We start from the raw sequence: 21027 nt of genomic DNA on the forward strand, positions 1-21027 counted from the left end.
GATGATGTGAGTGGAAATAAAAGAGTGACAAAATTGGAGCACAAAAGAAAGGAAGTTGACCAAGGGGGTAGGGGAGAGACAGAGAGACAGAGAGAGAGAGAGAGAGAGAAAATAGTCTAGAAAAAAACTCTGGGTAAGGCATCAAGAGGCAGTGAGGAAAGTTAGAAAAGAGGACAGGTAAGGGAAGAAAAAGAGATAAATAAGAACGGAGGTGGGGAGAGGGAAAGCAGCCCAACAACATGGCAGGAAGGCAACTACCACAGGGGATGATGGCCAGCGAGATCTTTGAAGTGTTAGATGAGCAGGGACTTCTAAATCAGAGGAATTTAACATTCACTTGCAAGTTATTTGCATTGCTTTGAAGTTCCTCTGACAGTAATGTTTGATAATCTTGGGAAATCTTGTGTGGAGAAGGTGAAAAATAATTAAAATATACAATACAGAGGAGTGTAGTCTGTCTGATATTCTTTCCTTTGCTGATAGCTGTGCAGCGAGCTCAGCATCCTATTTAGGATACTCTTGTCCAGGAGTTCTAAGCAATGACTTGCACGTTATGAGAAAGTACAACTGACAGGTGGATTCCTCAGTCATGGACACACACACACACACACACACACACACACCTTTTCTAAATATATGAGAAAAAGTTGATTCAAGTAAGTTAGATAAATTAGGTTGTCCTTGTATATGAAAACTGAAACAGAATGGTTTTAATTTCATTCTTATGTACTGTCTTTTTCTGTAAAAATTTTACTAATTTAAAACAACATATGTTTTGGTACACACCTACATTTTGTGGGTTATCTCAGAGTCTGCAAAAGTGAATGAAGACATAGAAGTTTTTATACCAGTTTTTCAACTACCTTCATCTATGGCATGTGTCTAGATTATGTAGAAATGTAGAAATTAAGTATTCTAAGTTTGGAAGCTTCTGCTGAGTGGAGGTTTCTTTGATATTATTTTTAATTTACAGTTTCTCCATTTCCAAGGTGAAATCTTAACATAGCATCAGTGAACTCTGTTTGCAGGTGCTCCAAGAGGTCCAAAGTCAAACCATGTATCTTAAAAAGTAAACACTAAATTTCTCATTTCTGGAGATGAAGCTGTTTTTTTGTTATTTAGGCATTATTAGCAGTTTATTTAGTTTCTATTCTTTACAGAAGCAAGAATATTACATATCACTATTCATATTCAAAAAGGAAGATTTCCCCAGAAATCCATTGCAATGCTACCATATTTATGACCAGTCTAGTACAATGATATTTATAGTTCATTTGATTCTTTCCATTACTCTACTTTGTCATATGTATACTTTACAGAAATTTTCCATGTATGAAGGAAAGGAAACATTTAACATAATATATTCATCTTCCAGAATAAGAATGTTACCAAGGAGTAAGAAAAAAGAAAAAAAATAAATGATTGGGTGGTGGTAATGTGGGTGATTTTAACAAAACTTTCCACTGATTAATACTCTTGTTTAGATACCAAGTGATACTTATCATTTTCCTATATTTTGAAAAGTTGTACCTTACTCTAGAGAAAAGCAGATAACTGTTTCTAATGAAATATAATTACAAGAGATATAGGCACTTTAGTATGAGTTAAGAATCACCTTTCCTTTAGAAAATGATCAAAATTAACCTTGTGTTTGAGTGAAACTTCATGAATGGGCACTTGGAAACATTGCATGCCAATTATATCTCAATAAAATGAAGGGGAATTTTACCAAAACAAAATGAAACATATACAGTTGGAGCAAAATAGTTTCTCTGTAAACATAATGTATGCTACACAAGATTACCCAGAATAATGAACACCCCAAACTATACAGGTAGCCATTTTTAACGTGTATTATTTTAAAGCTGAGAATATCATTATTGAGATTAATTGACTGTGGTAAATTGTTTACTGTGGATAAAAACAAGTAAGGAAGGGAAGTATGTGGAGGCACTGTTGTTGCTGAACAGCACACAGGTCCTAATAGTGGAAGAAGGCAGTGCAAGCAGGTGAAACCTGATTGTAATCAAGAATGATAGTGAGCAACAAAGAAGGATTTTCAAGGTGATGTGTAGGAGTGACCTATAGGTAGCTGGAATACAAGTACCAGTATCAGGCAGAAGATACTAGTTTTGTAGTTGTGTAGCAGAGGCTAATGTACTGTGTCATGGAAAATACCACGGACAGTCTATAGACATTTTGAAGAGAAGGATCCTGGCACCAGAACTATATGGGGCATTAAACTAGTTATCAAAGGAAATATTTAAGGATGACAGTCTTTAATTGAGTCAGTCTAGGGCACCTCAAGAGCCTAGAGCTTGGAAATGTTGAAGTAGGGCAATTAACTTTTAATCATAGCATAGTCATGGCCAGGAAAGTAGCAAGGGCAGAAGAAAGTATAAATTGTTTAATAATCTCTTATCAGGATAGTTCATATTTTGAGTACCATGCTCCATTTAATTCTCAAAGAAAACCTATAGTTGAGTGGATGTCTCAAATTTAACTGACTGGAAAATCATCTATAGCTGTACCTAAGCCATAAAATCTGAGAGAATATTGTATCTTTTACTCTTTCTTGTTTCTTCTGTGATATGTACATAGCACTTGAATTTAATGGGCACTCAGGCAATATTTGTAGATGAAATTGTTTATGAAATAACAAAGCTGAGATTAAACTCTGAACTGAAGAATATTGAATAGAATTTTTCTTTATTCAGGATTATTTCCTGTGGGAAATGGCTTAGAGTTTGGAAAGAATAAGGTGATAGAGGGTGGGACTAAGCTTGGCATAATAGCCTACATATTCTATTTTTATCTACTTGGTCATGCTGACTGGATGAGAGCAATTAGGTTTTTTTTTTTTGGTTGCACCATGCAGCTTGAGAGAACTTAGCTCCCTCCCAGGGACTGAACTTGGGCCCTCAAGCAATGAAAGCACAGACTCCTAACTGGACTACCATGGAATTCCCCGGATGGGAGCAATTACTGGTTAGTAATGCTTTTTACAAAACCAGAATTGTCTATGGCCGCATTTTGGGGGGAAGTGGAGTGAGGGAGGCACAAAAATAACCCATTCTTTCATTAAACATAACACAGACACACACACACAAATACACTAGAACACTGACGAAGAGATACAGCTATTAGAGGTTTTCTACTCAACACCCAGAGTGGATGACAGAGAACTGAGAAACAGAGAAGAAAATTGGTCTTCATAATAAAATAAACATAATTTTTTCTTCTGCTCAAAAAGCCTTACTCTATGAAGCACAAATTAAATTAACAAAGTATAGCATTGTGTGAAGATAAAATAATTAGAAATTCATCTTAAGATGTGAACATGCCCTAAGGTTTAAAATTTCCATTTGAACCCTGACTGTGTAAATGTGAATTTGAATTATGTTTAGAATTTAACAAACAAGGTAAGATTAGAAGGAGTTCAAGAAATGTTGAAGATTCTGACTTTGAGAATATAATGCACCACAAGAGGCTATGCTTGCCAGTTAGAACACAGCACTGTAGTACAATTTGGGGATATTTATTATGACAGTCTGAAAAGTTTCTAAGGTATAGCAAGTGTTTTACATTTTTAACTATAGATAGACCAGTTGAGATTTTTCTACAAAATGCTTGTACCAGACCAATACCATAGCAGAAATTTTTCTAGGTGAGAGAGGATATTAGGACAGAATTCTCTATATGAGTGGATCATGCATGCTTACAAATGTAATGTGATGTATTCTCTGAAAATAGTGAGAAATAAGTGTATATCATATTTTAGTTTGTATGGATAAAGTTAACTCTAATCAAGAATCAGTATGCAACTTGGCAATTATACTTTTTTATAATGAATCAAAATGAGAAGGTATGGACTCAAATCTTTTTTAAAAAAAATTTTTATTGGAGTATGGTTGATTTACAATGCTCAAATCTTTTGCAACAGTGTGGTGTTCTATGAGCAAATAATATAGGTTTGAGATCAAGGAATGATTTTCAGGGAAGTGCAGTTTAGGAGAAATTTCTCTCCGTCACTGGTATATTTAGTAAAATGTTATATTGCACTAGCCTTTGTTATTTTTAGCTTTAAAGCTCCTTTCCAATGTATTTTTATTCCAAGAGAAAGAAAGAGTGGGCAAATGGAAGAAGCTGTTGTGATCCTTAGATATCTTGACAGTAAAAAGGATCATAGCTAGCAGCCATAGTCATAGTAACAGCCACAGCAACAGTGGCAGGAATGGGACTGATTTTTTAATCTGTTTTTTTGCTTTTCAATAGTGTAATAGATGGTAGGCTATCAGCACAAGATGTCTTCCTCTGCAGGTGAATGCCTTTACTTCATTTCATTAGAAGTTGCCAGGGAGGCAGAATAATGGAGTGTCTCTGGAATCTGACTGATAGAATTTCAAAATCCCACCTCTATCATCTAATTTTTTATTTTTTTAAGTTTGGTTCCTTTCAATCACATTTTCTAATTCTTCCCAGCCATATAATGAAGGGATAAATAATACATTCTGATTTATAGGATTGCCATGAGGACTAAATTTTAAAATATGTTTAAAGTACTTACATCATGCCTGACACCTATTAAGTACAGAGAGCTAACTTTTATTACTCTCATTTCTTGTTGAGGAAAGGAAAACTTTAAAAGTTTAACTAACATTTTATATCATAAAACAACTTTCAAAGCAAGACAGACCCCAAGTTCTCTATGATTCTAGAATGCAAGTTGTTGCTTATTTAATCTTCTATTTGTAGGCATCAGAATTATACATTATTTTAAAACCAATGACTTCAGTTATTATTTTTATAATCTGATTTAAGTAAATTTGCTTAATCTTCCTAAAGGAAATAAAGCAATAAAAAAAAAAATTTACTGAACTCAGTATGGAATGAGAACAACGTGTTATACACTGAACAGTTAGAGCATACCCAAGTGCACATACACACACACAGTAAATTACAAGAATTATATAGTATGATTCTGGTGTGAGCTTAAATAATGTGGGGCTAGGACAATAACTGATTTCAAATCAATCAAAATAGACTACTTTGGCTATCTGGATCTGATGTTAATTTTCTGTCTTATTTATATTTTCTCCATGTAGACTACTTTTTTTCTTTTAATTAAGTGCCTTAAAGTTTTTTGAGTCTATGAAAATATGTATAGAAAATGAATAATATGCTTGAGGTCAGAGAGTGAGAAATTGAAAAATACTGTACTTGAACTGGGCACTTTTGACACATAGCCCAGTAATTTTTAACTAAACTATCTTCCTCAGAAGCCAAATTACTGACTTTGGGAAATCAGGAATGTAACAAAATTGATATTGCATACCATGCAGTATTTTGGCACACTTAAAGTCCTCAATAAATATGTAAATATCTCTCTTTCAATTAGAAAACTCTGAAAATGATTCCCAGATAACTTCCCAGTTGTTGCTTTACCATATCTTCTTTCTTATGCACCCCAAGTCATACTTGTACGTTTGAGAATTAGCTACAATCGCTATGTGCTCAGGCAAGGGTGTGAGTGCTTGTGTGTTTGTATACTGACAGGTAATATAAGAGTAATCATTTGAATAAACTTAAAATTGTTCTCAATTCAAAAATATTAAATTAACTTCTTGGTCTAATCTAAAATGTTAGAAGACATACAAATTTGCCAATAGCTATTATTGTCTCCACTAAGAGGCATTTATAGGCCAACGTCATTAAAGCTTAGATTCTTTTTGCTTTTCCACTTCATTATTCTTCTTTTTTTAACATCTTTATTGGAGTATAATTGCCTTACAATATTGTGTTAGTTTCCACTGTATAACAAAGTGAATCAGCTATATGTATATTCTTTATAATATCGTTGATTGCCCTTGTAAAACAAACATCCTCTACACAGACGCTTCAAGAGACAAGCATTTGTGGGAGATTTTGAACTCAATGGTGAAGATGTAGAGAGATGCAAAGAGAAGAAATGGTTGATACATTACCTCATAATTATCAGTCTGTGAGTCCTGCTAACACTTTTGTTTTCATTTTTTTCTTAAAATATTAAGTCCTATCAGCATTTCTATTATTTTTCTCAAAATTACTATTTCAAAAATAACTTATTACACAAAAATTAAGTATTGGAAACAAAGAAGAGGAGGAAGGTACAGGATTGCAAAAATTACTATAGATAACTTTACCAGTAGGAAGATCATTGACAATCTTTTAAGTTATTCTTAAATAATGATATTTTTAAAAACCTACCACACACTTCACCCCTCATTAAAAAAAAAAAGTCTGAGCTTTTAAAATATGCTTCCATTTCTCTTCATTTATTTGTTCAATAGACATTTAAAAATATTTACTGTTTTGGTATTTTGAATAAAATATAAGTAAACACCAAGGAATGAAATAAACCTGCCTTCAAGGAACTCAAAGTTTGTGGGGTATAGCAATAGTCAGACAGGTACAACAGAGTATGTGGTAAGTGCTGAGATTAGCGCTGAGAGCTTGGGGACCACATTACCGGAAACTTAAATTCTGGCAAATTTGGTGGAGCCAGTGTCAAGAAAACATTACATCACTAGTAGGACACTGTTTTCCACTCTATTTAAGAGGTAGGTTTGATACCAAATATTCATTTTCATGCACATAAGACAGTATTATAAAAATTTTCTTCTCTATTTAAGAGGCCAGTTCCAAACTCAGATGGTCTCATGTGAATAGAAAATCTGGCTAATCTATTGCTTAAACTCACTGAATGTTTAGACACTTCATATGTTCTTGGACCCGGGATCTTCTGCTTCTACATCATCTCTACCCTGTAATACACATATCTGCAGAACTATGTAACCAATTTCAGTATTAACTTATATTCCAGTCACTGTGCTAAAAACTTAACCTGTATTATCTAATTTTTATCTTCACAACACTCAGTGTTAGATATCTCTTATCCTCATTTCAGATGAAGGAATTGAGGCATTAACAAGTTAAATAACTTGGTGAATTTCATTTTTAGTAACTAGTCAAGCCAGAATTTAAACCCATTTAAGCTGTCTTCAGAGCCTGTGATCTTAAATTACTGCATAAAATGTCCTTAACCATGGGAGTACCCAGTTTCTCTTCATAATAACAAGATACTGACAAACTTTTATCCTTTGTTCAGAAAATGCATTTGGCATGTAGTAATAGATAATAAAAGATTAGCACTGATCATTTTAAGTTTTTTAGCTTGGCTTAATGAGGTTTAGAAGACAAAGAACCTAGTAAGACTTCAATGAAAGAGAAATCAATAAATGTAGTTTTAATATTCATAATAATGGAATATCTTTTTAATTTAAATCTAATATTTATGTCTCACTAATAGTTGAAAGCATTGTTTATATTTATTACTTAGATAAACTTATAAAACTAATAATATTTATGTAGTAATACAATGCTGTCTACCCAAAATAATTTCTTGCATAAGTTTATTCAGTTTAAAAAATACTATTTGCTTTATAAATTTGTATTGAAAGGTTTTAGGTTGACCATAAAAATCTTAACAGTGAATTATTTTGTGAATGAAAATAATGTAACTGACTGACCAATGGCCAACATAAAATTTACTATCATAGTTCTGTTTCTATTTATGATTATTTGGTCCAAATGGTGGTTGGGCTGCACTGAATCATTTCTGCTTTATCAGAGATTCATGTCTAATGCTCAATGACATATTAGTAAGGCATGGTCTTTTTTGCTGTATTGTGAGTACAGAAATCAGACTCAAGGAGGCTGTGGTACTCGGAATCTATGGCATAGAGGGATGAAGGGGGGGGCGGGGTGGAATAGATAAAGAGATCCAGAAATCTAAAAAGAAGACCTTTGAGTTTGTTGATAAATATTGAGGAATTCATAAGGTGAAATTCCATGTGGCTGGTAAAGAATGATCAGGAGGAAATTGTATGTTGAGCCATTTCCACCCAGAACTTGGAGGCATTCAAATTCTTACCAGTAAATGTGGAAAATCCTCACAAACACCAAAGATATTCAGTAGAACCACTGCAAGGATTGTGCCTTTATCCTGAGATAAAGGTTACTCTGCTCCTCCAAAAAGTTAAAAACAAGTCAGAAAAGGATTAAGGTGATCTGCAAATAAATTAACTCACTGCCAGAACAAAGTCTAACACTCATTAAAGCAAAAAAAAAAAAAAAAATACAGCATTCAAAAATTTATAATACATGATGTGAAGCTTCTGATTAAAAAATCACTAGGCCTGTAAAAAATTAAGAAAATGTGACCCACAACCAGGAGAAAAATCAGTAACCAGAGGAAATCCAGAAACGATAAAATTTCGATAAAAACAAATATGATCACAGACTTAAAGAAAAGCATGACTAGAATAAGGAAATAAATGAAAGACATAAAACAAAACTAAGTGAAACTTCCAGAAATGAGCATATATTGTTTATACTAAGAAATCCATTGTCTGACATTAATCACAGATTAGATATTGCAAAACAAAATATCAGTGACCTTGAAGACATATTAGAAACTATAAACTAAAATAGAGAAAAAGACTGCCAAAAAATGAACTGAGTTTCATTGCCTGTGAGACAATATCAAGTGGTCTAACTTTCATGAATTTGAGTCTCAAAATGAGAAGAGACAGAAAAAAAAAAGTAGAGACAGAAAAAAAAATTAAAGATGTAATGACTAAAGTTTTCTAAATTTGATAAACTACAAAGAGAAATACCCAAAGATATAATTATACTGAGACATTTTAACACATCTCCCTCAACAACTGGTAGATCAAGACAAAACTCAAGGCTATGAAGCCTCTGCTTGATTTTCATGGGGCACTTGCTCTGGGGGAAGCCAGTCAGCATGTAAGAAGTTCAACTATTCTGAGACTGCTGTCTGGAGATGCCATGTGCAGGCACTTGAAAACCTCAGATGAACTCCCAGCAGATAGCCAGCATCAACTCATAGCTATGTAACTGAACCATATTAGATGTTAGCCCAGTTACACCTTCAGCCAATATTTGGATATTATTCCATAAATAAACCAGGTCAAGAACTGTTCAGCTGTTCTTTCCCCAAATTCTTGACCCACAAAATAAAATTATCATTTAGAGCCACTAAATTTTGAGGTATTTTTAATCCAGAAATTGAATATTGGAACAGTAATTAAATCATAATTAAAAATTGTCACACACACTACACACACAAAACACACACACACACAAATATATTTCCATAACCTCTACACTAAGATGATTTCCATAGTAAATTCTACTAATATTTTAGAAAGAAAAAATGCAAACATTTCCAATAACCACAATAAAGTGATCAATTTCCATATTATTCCACGATGTTAGTTTAACTTTGTTGTAAAAACCTTATAAAGACATGACATGAAATTAAAAAAAAAAATAGAAGTCAACTTCACTTTTGATCCAAGTTGCAAAAATCCTAATCAATATATTAACTAATTAGATACTAACAATAGACAGATGTTAGATAGATAGATAGATAATATGCCATGAGCCAACATTTTTTTTTCTCCAGGAATACAGCATTATTTTGATATTTGAAAATGTATTGGAGTAACTCAACATATTATCAGAATAAAGGAGAAAAAATTAATACAATAGATTCAGGAAAAAATGCAATAAAATTCAGCATCCAGTTGTGATAAACTGTCTTAGCAAACCACTTGTCCTACACGTCAGTTGAGAGTGTAATCAGGTATAGCCACTGGGGAGAACTATCTTGACATTGTCTGGCAAATTTGTACATATCCCTACCCATTGTCCCCAAATTTTTACTCCTGGTTTATATACTTGGTATACATGCACAAAAGCAATAAAATACATGTACGAAATGTTCTCAGCTGTACCATTTGAAAGGACCCCAAACTGGAAGCAATCTAAATGCTCATCAACATTTGAATGAATAAATAAGTTGTGCTTTGTTCATACAATGAGGTGCTACATAGCAGTAAAGTAAACATATGTCAATAGGAACGTGGATTAATATCACATGCAAAATGTTGAATGAATAAAAGCCAGACACAAAAGAATATGCATCATATGGTACTATTTTTAAGCCTCCTAAAGTGACAAACTAATCTATACTTTTAAAATTCAAGGTAATATTTTCGTATGAGAAGGAGGTAGAAATGATTTACAACTGACATATAGGAAACTTTGCATACGCTGGTAATGAACCATTTCTTGACCTGTCTTTATGGTTTCTCACATGTAGTCACTCTAACAAGCTGTAGTAGGCAGAATAAAGCCCTCCACACAAAGATGTTCCTGTCCAGATTCCTGAATCCTGTCAATATGTTAGTTACATGACAAAGAGGAATTAAAGTTTACAGATGCAATTAAGGTTGCTAATCAGCTGACCATGAGACAGAAAGATTATTCTGGATTATGGTAGGGTGGTTTAGGAGATGTAACCACACAGTGGAAGAGGGAAGCAGAAGACTGAGAACCAGAGAGATGGTAGAATAAGAACAGTTGGCCCCAAATTGCTGGCTTTGAAGACGGAGGAATGGGGCCATGAACCAAGGAAGGTAGGTGGTTTCTAGAAGCATCATCTTCTAGAGAATCCAGGAGGAACAGAACCCTACTGACACTGATTTTAGCATAGTAAGATCCATTTCTGACTTCTGACCTCCAGAATTTGAAATTTAAAAATGGTATCTCCTACCCTTCAACTTTAAGTGCAATTTTAGAAAATTATCCTATGATTCATTTCATATTTTAAATGAGTTTCATTTGGCTCTATGCTTTCACATTTTCTGGTAGAAAGCTTATTAAAGAAGGAAAGGTGCTTCAAATACCCACTTTCCACAACACCTCAAACACTTTAGTGGTACAACAAATGCTTCTTGAGCACAAAAAAATGAATTCACTAACACTTATATGGCATTTAAAAATATTGCTTTGGTATTTTAATCCTCTATGAGAAACTGCTGGTGGGTAGGATATAATTTGTTTTATTTGGCATTTTGTTTGCTTGTTTGTTAATATGTATTTTATACTGAAAATGCTATTTTAAAATATGCATATTTTGAAATAAAATCACCTTTTTCAAATAAGTATTAATCTAAGTTACTTTTTGCATGCAACTTATTTTTAATTTCAGGAAGACAAGTACATTTATTCATAAAGGTAGTGGTCGAGATACTAAGATTAATAAAGATAGTGAGAGAACTACTGGAAATTACTTCAAAATAGAAAACACACACATTTAAAAATAGAAGAAAATAACATTTAGAGAGTTCAACTTAAGTTGGTTATAATTAGAAGTAATTTTCAAAATATTTAATGCTTGGGAGACATAGGTACAGACCAACTAGAATATAATCAGTCTGTAGCACTGAATCAAGATCTTGGAGGATTTTACTGGTCTTGGTGTTACTATTTTAATTTCTTTATTTGAGCAAATCCAGATTTGGCCCAAATCTGACCCAAGAGAGGGAGCAGAGATAAGACTAGTCGTTATTTATCAACTGGTATAAACAAATTTCATTCTTTGAATAATGTGTATAGCTGTAGCAATGCATATGGGCTCAATAGCAAAACTAGTTATGTTTTTTAGTAGTAAAATCCTGACATGATGGAGTGCAAAATATTAACTTGTATATATTTTAGAATTGCATCATTGCAGGGTTAATGAAATGTTGGGGGTGAACGTATACTGTTAGCCAGCTAGGTGTTCTGGGTTTCATCTGCACACTTTCAAATCTGTTCAGTCCAAGCTGCAGTTTGCTACCATCTTATGGCTATTGACAGCTTTGGTGTATATATTTATGGGGAAGATTCTGTATTCAATATCTGACTGGGACTTCTGGGAAAGTGTCAACTCTTCTGAGAATCTTCCTGTTACAGGCCATCCATTTCTTCAGCTCAAAGAATAAAGGGTAGAATCAGCTCAAAGTAGACTCGGATCATAAATACTCATCTTCTATCTTTCAAATACTTGCTTCTCTATCCCTGAACATATTTCCCACATCACTTATCTCCTCTGAGCATATATAAACTTCAGCCACCACTTTGAATAATGGATTCTGAGCAAGAAATGCCATCCAATCAATAATCATCTCTTACACCTCTGCTGGATGAAATGCAGACATGCATTGGAGCTACCTTACATCACAGGAATAAGAGTGACACCCTAGGACAGTTGAGCAAAAAGAAAAAGAAGACTAGACCTATAATGAATTTACAAAATGTTTATATCATTCTCTGGCTTAATATATGAGAGAGAACATAACTTGGAAGTTTAATGTCGATTGTGTTTTAAGTAGGTTTTATTTACCAGGCACTGTGCTGAATTCATGGGTATGGTATATATGGAAGAAGTTACACATTGTGTGTGACAAGTGTTATTATGGAAATAAACTGGCAGATAAGATTCACAGCAATGGTGGTGAAGGTGGTGTTTAGGGTTATGGGTGGCAGCAGCCTCAGCAGCGATTGTTCTATCTACAGTGCTTAGGCAATGTCAACTTTCCTTGGAGCAAATCTGAGAAGTAAGGACTCTGATACTTCTTTTTAAAAAATTTATCTTAGTTTTTAAAATATCCCCTTTTAAAATTATTACTTATTTCTAAGGAAACATTTCAACCATTCCATTTGAAAATTTAGCACACATTATTTGTAGTTGAAATAGAATTCTTAATATATGATTGTTATGTACCACAGTTACAGAAAAATAATCCAAAGAGCAGTGACTTTTCTAATGCATTTTGGTATTTAAGAGCTAGGTAAAATTACAGAACCAAATATGAATTGAACCAATAAAACACTGATTTATCACCCTAATCCTTTTTAAAAACTTTTTCTTTCTTCCTTTATATTTACTTTAGGCTTTTGTTTCTTAAGTCAAAAGGATCCAGGCAGGATTTCATGCTTTTCCTAAAGTGGAGGCTGCACTCCCTCTCCAGTTTTGCACTTCTCCTGTCTCCCTCTCTGCCCTCATTCATTCTCATGAACACCTCAGGAGAGCCAACAGAAGAATCCCCCTTGTGTCAGCGGCTCCCCGAGGTTCTACACTCTCCTTTTATTAGGGAAACATTGACTGAAACCATTCACCCTAGCCAGGCAGAATAATAACTGCTTGCTTTAGTTACCTCACAACAGGAGGTCCTGCCCAATAAGAACACTGACCTGACAAGCTGCTGCCAACAGGCTGCCGCAAACCAGAAGAATCCGGGAGGGCCAAAAAGAGGGAGGAGACGCCAGCACATATGACCAGCCAACATCCCAGAAACCCTCATTCTAGAATCCATCTTGGCTGAGAGGCACGCACACCACCTGGAAGGACCCTGAGTCAGACCAAATATGACGGCAAGCAAGATGGTCGGCCAGAGACAACACAGAAACTAACCCCACTACCATAAAACCTGAGACTGCGAGCAGACCATGTGGCAGAGTGGTTCTCCTGGGTTCCCTTACCCTGCTGCTCTCCACTCTAATGCCCCTTTCAATAAAGTCTTTTGCTTTGTCAGTATGTGTGTCTCCCCAGACAATTCATTTCTCAGTGTTAGACAAGAGCCCACTCTCAGGCCCTGGAAGAGGTTCCCTTCCCATAGCACATTCAGCCCATTAATTAACAATCTTACTCCTCCTTCCCTGAGTGGCTGCCTGGGACAGAGAAAGAGACAGAGAGAGACAGAGGTGGCTGCAAGGAGGTGTAATGGTAAACTGGGAAGCAGACTCTTCAGTTCACAGCTGGCCTGTGGTTTTTGCATCTCATCAAGGAGCTCCTCCTCATACAGGTACTTGTTAAAAGGAAATATAATGATCCAAAGGTAACCTTTCATTATAACATGGCCTTAAAAGTATTGCCCAATGTTTTATTACTGATGGAGTGTTCCTGGATTACCTCGGCCCCCCTGCCCCCACCCCCAACGGAAAAAAAAGTGTCATACATGTGGATGAGAGGCTCTTGGTGCTCCAGCCAGGCGTCAGGGCTGTGCCTCTGAGGTGGGAAAGCCAGATTCAGGACAATGGTCCACAAGAGACGTCCCAGCTCCACGTAATATCAAACGGCAAAAATCTCCCAGAGATCTCCATCTCAACGTCAAGACCCAGATTCACTCAACAACCAGCAAGCTACAGTGCTGGACACCCTATGCCAAACAACTAGCAAGACAGGAAGACAACCCCATCCATTAGCAGAGAGGCTGCCTAAAATCATAATAAGGCAAGAGACACCCCAAAACACACCACCAGACATGGACCTGCCCACCAGAAAGACAAGATCCAGCCTCATCCACGAGAACACAGGCACTAGCCCCCTCCACCAGGAAGCCTACACAACCCACTGAACCAACCTTAGCCACTGGGGACAGACACCAAAAACCACAGGAACTATGAACCTGCAGCCTGCAAAAAGGAGAACCCAAACACAGGAAGTTAAGCAAAATGAGAAGACAGAAAAAAACACAGCAGATGAAGGAACAAGGCAAAAGTCCACCAGACCTAACAAATGAAGAGGAAATAAGCAGTCTACCAGAAAAATAATTCAGAATAATGATAGTAAAGATGATCCAAAATCTTGGAAATAGAATAGAGAAAATACAAAAAACGTTTAAAAAGGACGTAGAGGAACTAAAGAGCAAACAAACAGTGATGAACAACACAATAAATGAAATTAAAAATACTCTAGAAGGGATCAATAGCAGAATAACTGAGGCAGAAGAACGGATAAGTGACCTGGAAGATAAAATAGTGGAAATAACTACTGCAGAGCAGAAAAAAGAAAAAAAGAATGAAAAGAATTGAGGACAGTTTCAGAGACCTCTGGGACAACATTAAATGCACCAAAATTCGAATTATAGGGGTCCCAGAAGAACCCTTCTGGGACCCCTATAAAAAGGGACTGAGAAAATATTTGAAGAGATTATAGTTGAAAACTTCCCTAATATGGGAAAGGAAATAGTTAATCAGGACCAGGAAGCACAGAGAGTCCCATACAGGATAAATCCAAGGAGAAACACGCCAAGACACATATTAATCAAACTGTCAAAAATTAAATATAAGGAAAACATATTAAAGGCAGCAAGGGAAAAAAAACAAATAACACACAAGGGAATCCCCATAAGGTTAACAGCTGATCTTTCAGGAGAAACTCTGCAAGCCAGAAGGGAGTGGCAGGACATATTTAAAGTGATGAAAGAGAAAAACCTACAACCAGGATTACTCTACCCAGCAAGGATCTCATTCAGATGGGATGGAGAAATTAGAAAATTTACAGACAAGCAAATCTAAGAGAATTCAGCACCACCAAACCAGCTCTACAACAAATGCTAAAGGAACTTTTCTAGGCAGGAAACACAAGAGAAGGAAAAGGCCTACAATAACAAACCCAAAACAATTAAGAAAATGGTAATAGGAACATACCTATTGATAATTACCTTAAATGTAAATGGATTAAATGCTCCAACCAAAAGACATAGACTGGCTGAATGGATACAAAAACAAGACTCGTATATATGCTGTCCACAAGAGACCCACTTCAGACCTAGGGACACATACGACTGAAAGTGAGGGAATGGAAAAGATATTCCATGCAAATGGAAAGAAATCAAAAGAAAACTGGAGTAACAATTCGCATATCAGACAAAATAGACTTTAAAATAAAGACTATTACAAGAGACAAAGAAGGACACTACATAATGATCAAGGGATCGATCCAAGAAGACAATAACACAATTGTAAACATTTATGCACCCAATATAAGAGCACCTCAATACATAAGGCAAATATTAACAGCCATAAAAGGGGAAGTCGACAATAACACAATCATAGTAGGGTACTTTAAAACCCCACTTTCACCAATGGACAAATCATCCAAAATGAAAATAAGGAAACACAAGCTTTAAATGATACATTAAACAACATGGAATTAATTGATATTTATAGGACATTCCTTCCAAAAACAACAGACAATACATTCTTCTCAAGTGCTCATGAAACATTCTCCAGGATAGATCATATCTTGGGTCAAAAACCAAGCCTTGGTAAATTTAAGAAAATTGTAATCATATCAAGTATCTTTTCCTACCACAACACTATGAGACTAGATATCAATTACAGGAAAAAATCTGTAAAAAATACAAACACATGGAGTCTAAACAATACACTACTTAATAACCAAGAGATCAATGAAGAAATCAAAGAGGAAATCAAAAAATACCTAGAAACAAATGACAATGAAAACACGATGAACCAAAACCTATGGGATGCAGCAAAAGCAGTTCTAAGAGGGAAGTTTATAGCAATACAAACCTACCTTAAGAAATAAGAAACATCTCAAATAAACAACCTAAACTTACACCTAAAGCAATTAGAAAAAGAAAAACAAAAAACCCTGAAGTTAGCAGAAGGAAAGAAATCATAAAGGTCAGATAAGAAATAAATGAAAAAGAAATGAAGGAAACAACAGCAAAGATCAATAAAAGTAAAAGCTGGTTCTGGGAGAAGATAAAAAAAAATGATAAACCATTAACCAGACTCATCAAGAAAAAAAAGGACAAGACTCAATTAATAGAATTAGAAATGAAAAAGGAGAAGTAACAACAGACACTGCAGAAATACAAAGGATCATGAGAGATTACTACAAGAAGCACTATGCCAATAAAATGGACAACCTGAAAGAAATGGACAAATTCTTAGAAAAGCACAATGTTCCGAGACTGAACCAGGAAGAAATAGAAAATATGAACAGACCAATTCCAAGCACTGAAATTGAAACTGTGATTAAAATTTTTCCAACAAACAAAAGCCCAGCACCAGATGGCTTCACAGGCAAATTCTATCAAACATTTAGAAAAGAGCTAACACCGATCCTTCTCAAACTCTTCCAAAATATAACAGAGGGAGGAACACTCCCAAACTCATTCTACGAGACCACCATCACCCTGATACCAAAACCAGACAAAGATGTCACAAAGAAATAAAACTACAGGCCCATATCACCGATGAACATAGATGTAAAAATCCTCAACAAAATACTAGCAAACAGCACATTAAAAGAATCATACACCATGATCAAGTGGGGTATATCCCAGGAATGCAAGGATTCTTCAATATAAGCAAATCAATCAATGTGATACACCATATTAACAAATTGAAGGAGAAAAACCATATGATCATCTCAATAGATGCAGAGAAAGCTTTCAACAAAATTCAACACCGATTTATGATAAAAACCCTCCAGAAAGTAGGCATAAAGGGAAATTTCCTCAACAATATAAACACCATATATGACAAACTCACAGCCAAATTCGTCCTCAGTGGTGAAAAACTGAAAACATTTCCACTAAGATCAGGAACAAGACAAGGTTGCACACTCTCAACACTATTATTCAACGTAGTTTTGGAAGTTTTAGCCACAGAAATCAGAGAAGAAAAAGAAATAAAAGGAATCCAAATAGGAAAAGAAGAAGTAAAACTGTCACTGCTTGCAGATGACATGATACTATACAGAGAGGATCCTAAAGATGCTACCAGAAAACTACTAGAGCTAATCAATGAATTTGGTAAAGTAGCAGGATACAAAATTAATGCACAGAAATCTCTTGCATTCCTATACACTAATGATGAAAAATCTGAAAGTGAAATTAAGAAAACACTCCCATTTACCATTGCAACAAAAAGAATAAAATATCCAGGAATAAACCTACCTAAGGAGAAAGAAGACCTGTATACAGAAAATTATAAGACACTGATGAAAGAAATTAAAGATGATACAAACAGATGGAGAGATATACCATGTTCTTGGATTGGAAGAATCAACATTGTGAAACCGACTATGGTACCCAAAGCAATCTACAGATTCAATGCAATCCCTATCAAACTACCAACAGCATTTTTCACAGAACTAGAACAAAAAATTTCACAATTCGTATGGAAACACAAAAGACACAGAATAGCCAAAGCAATCTTGATAAAAAAATGGAGCTGGAGGAAACAGGCTCCCAGACTTCAGACTATACTACAAAGCTACAGTCATCAAGACAGTATGGTATTGGCACAAAAACAGAAACATAGATCAATGGAACAGGATAGAAAGCCCAGAGATAAACCCATGCACATATGGTCACCTTATTTTTGATAAAGGAGGCAAGAATATACAGTGGAGAAAAGACAGCCTCTTCAATGAGTGGTGCTGGGAAAACTGGACAGCTACATGTAAAAGTATGAAATTAGAACACTCCCTAACACCATACACAAAAATAAAATCAAAATGGATTAAAGACCTAAATGTAAGGCCGGACACTATAAAACTCTTAGAGGAAAACATAGGCAGAACACTGTATGACATAAATCTCAGCAAGATCCTTTTTGACTCAGCTCCTAGAGAAATGGAAATAAAAACAAAAAGAAACAAATGGGACCTAATGAAACTTAAAAGCTTTTGCACAGCAAAGGAAACCATAAACAAGACCAAAAGACAACCCTCAGAATGGGAGAAAATATTTGCAAATGAAGCAACTGACACAGGATTAATCTCCAAAATTTACAAGCAGCTCAGGCAGCTCAATATTAAAAAAACAAACAACCCAATCCAAAAATGGGCAGAAGACCTAAATAGACATTTCTCCAAAGAAGATATACAGATTGCCCACAAACATATGAAAGAATGCTCAACATCATTAATCATTAGAGAAATGCAAATCAAAACTACAATGAGATATCATCTCACACCAGTCAGAATGGCCATCATCAAAAAATCTACAAACAATAAATGCTGCAGAGGGTGTGGAGAAAAGGGAACACTCTTGCACTGTAGGTGGGAAGGTAAATTGATACAGCCACTATGGAGAACAGTATGGAGGTTCCTTAAAAAACTAAAAGTAGAACTACCATACGACCCAGCAATCCCACTACTGGGCCTGTACCCTGAGAAAACTGTAATTCAAAAAGAGTCTTGTAACAAAATGTTCATTGCAGCACTATTTACAATACCCAGGACATGGAGGCAACCTAAGTGTCCATCAACAGATGAACGTATAAAGAAGATGTGGCACATATATACAATGGAATATTACTCATTCATAAAAAGAAACGAAATTGAGTTATTTGTAGTGAGGTGGATGGACCTACAGTCTGTCATACAGAGTGAAGTAAGTCAGAAAGAGAAAAACAAATACCGTATGCTAACACATATATATGGAATCTAAAAAAAAAAAAAAAAAAAAAAAGGTCATGAAGTACCTAGGGGCAAGACCGGAATAAAGCCACAGACCTACTAGAGAATGGACTTGAGGATATGGGGGGGAGGGGGAAGGGTAAGCTGGGGCAAAGTTAGAGAGTCGCATGGACATATACACACTACCAAATGTAAAATAGATAGCTAGTGGGAAGCAGCCACATAGCACAGGGAGATCAGCTTGGCACTTTGTGACCAGCTAGAAGGGTGGGTGGGATAGGGAGGGTGGGAGGGAGGGAGACGCAAGAGGGAAGAGATATGGGAATGTATGTATATGTATAACTGATTCACTGTATTATAAAGCAGGAACTAACACACCATTGTAAAGCAATTATACTCCAATAAAGATGTTTAAAACAAATAAACAAACAAAAAAAAAACAATCTTAGAGGAGCCCACCCACTGGTACAGCATCCTTGGGTTCCTCCCATGGTTGCCCTGTGGAAGCCAGCACTCACAACTTGGCTCTTATGGAGAAGACTGATGTCCCTTCATTTCTAGCTACTGGCTTGTCCTACAATTTCAGCTCTTTCATGGGTCCAAGATAGATGTTTATTTTATAGATAATCTGACTTGATATATCATTAGGCTGGGAACGTTGGGTTTTCAGCCTACTGCACCCTAGGCGGCAGTTGGATGTTTATTTAAATCATTGTTAAAGTGTTTTTGATTGCATTCTTCCAACTTGTTCTTAACTAGACTGAAGTATCTTAGATATATTCACAAGTTTTGTTTCTATTTTTAGCTCCAAAATTTTTACAAGCTTGATTTCTTTCTTATATTTTTAGAAAAGAAACAATTTGTCTTAATCATTAATTTTACACTACCATGAAATCTAACCTGTCACTGTTCTAATTTACCAATTTTTTACCATTTATTTAACATGTGTAGCAATAAACTTAGTATTTGTACATTCATGTAACAAGCCTAGAATGTTAATATGCTTACTCAATTACAGACTTCACTTTCATGTACAACCATTCTATATGAATAATTGTTTTTCTTTTCCAGTTTCTCAATAATAGTTGAATATTTCACTACCATGAAGCCTTATTTTAAAAATCAAGACCACTTGGTTGGAGCCCTGTCTTCATGCCTACCCAATATTAGCTACTTTTCCTAGATATAGTTCCCCATAATCAATTAGTATTCTATTTGGGTGAATTATCTCCCTTAATTTAAGCATTGTTTCATAATATACACAAATTTTGACATGTCTAAGCCAACATACATGATTCCTCTGATATTGGTCTTGGCTCAGAGAATGTTCTCATTTCCACATATCTTTTAATACTGAAATTTGTTTTGCCACCTAACACAGAAGCCCACCTAAAATCTCCATTCAATTTTACTTCCTAGGGTTGTTTCAAAATAGTATTGGAGCATACCTATGACACTTATATTTTAGGTGCAGATTTTATGAAGATGCTAATAAGAGCTCCCTGTAGTCAGGACTGGGCTTTATACTTCCATGTGTCTTCAGGCCCTGATGTAGAAACTGACAAATTAAAAATCAAAGATATTATTTGCTGAGTAAAATATTCTATGTCCTAATAAGTTAATTACTTATGATAATGTTAAACTAAAAATGATAATTTCCTTGATCTAAAGATCTTTTTATCCCTACATTTATGACCTCAAATTTTAACCTAGTCTTGGGTAATAAGGGAGAATGACCTTGTTTCTTTCTAAAATTTAGGACTCTGGTTGAGCCTTATGTTCTATTATTTCCTACATCCAAGGAACATTTATTTCAATAATACTTCCTTCAAAATTTACTAGTTTTTCTTTTCGTTATGAAAACATTTAAACTTTGAAATTTAAAA

Source organism: Balaenoptera ricei, chromosome 8 (genome assembly GCF_028023285.1).
Source record: "Balaenoptera ricei isolate mBalRic1 chromosome 8, mBalRic1.hap2, whole genome shotgun sequence".
Classification (NCBI taxonomy): domain Eukaryota; kingdom Metazoa; phylum Chordata; class Mammalia; order Artiodactyla; family Balaenopteridae; genus Balaenoptera; species Balaenoptera ricei.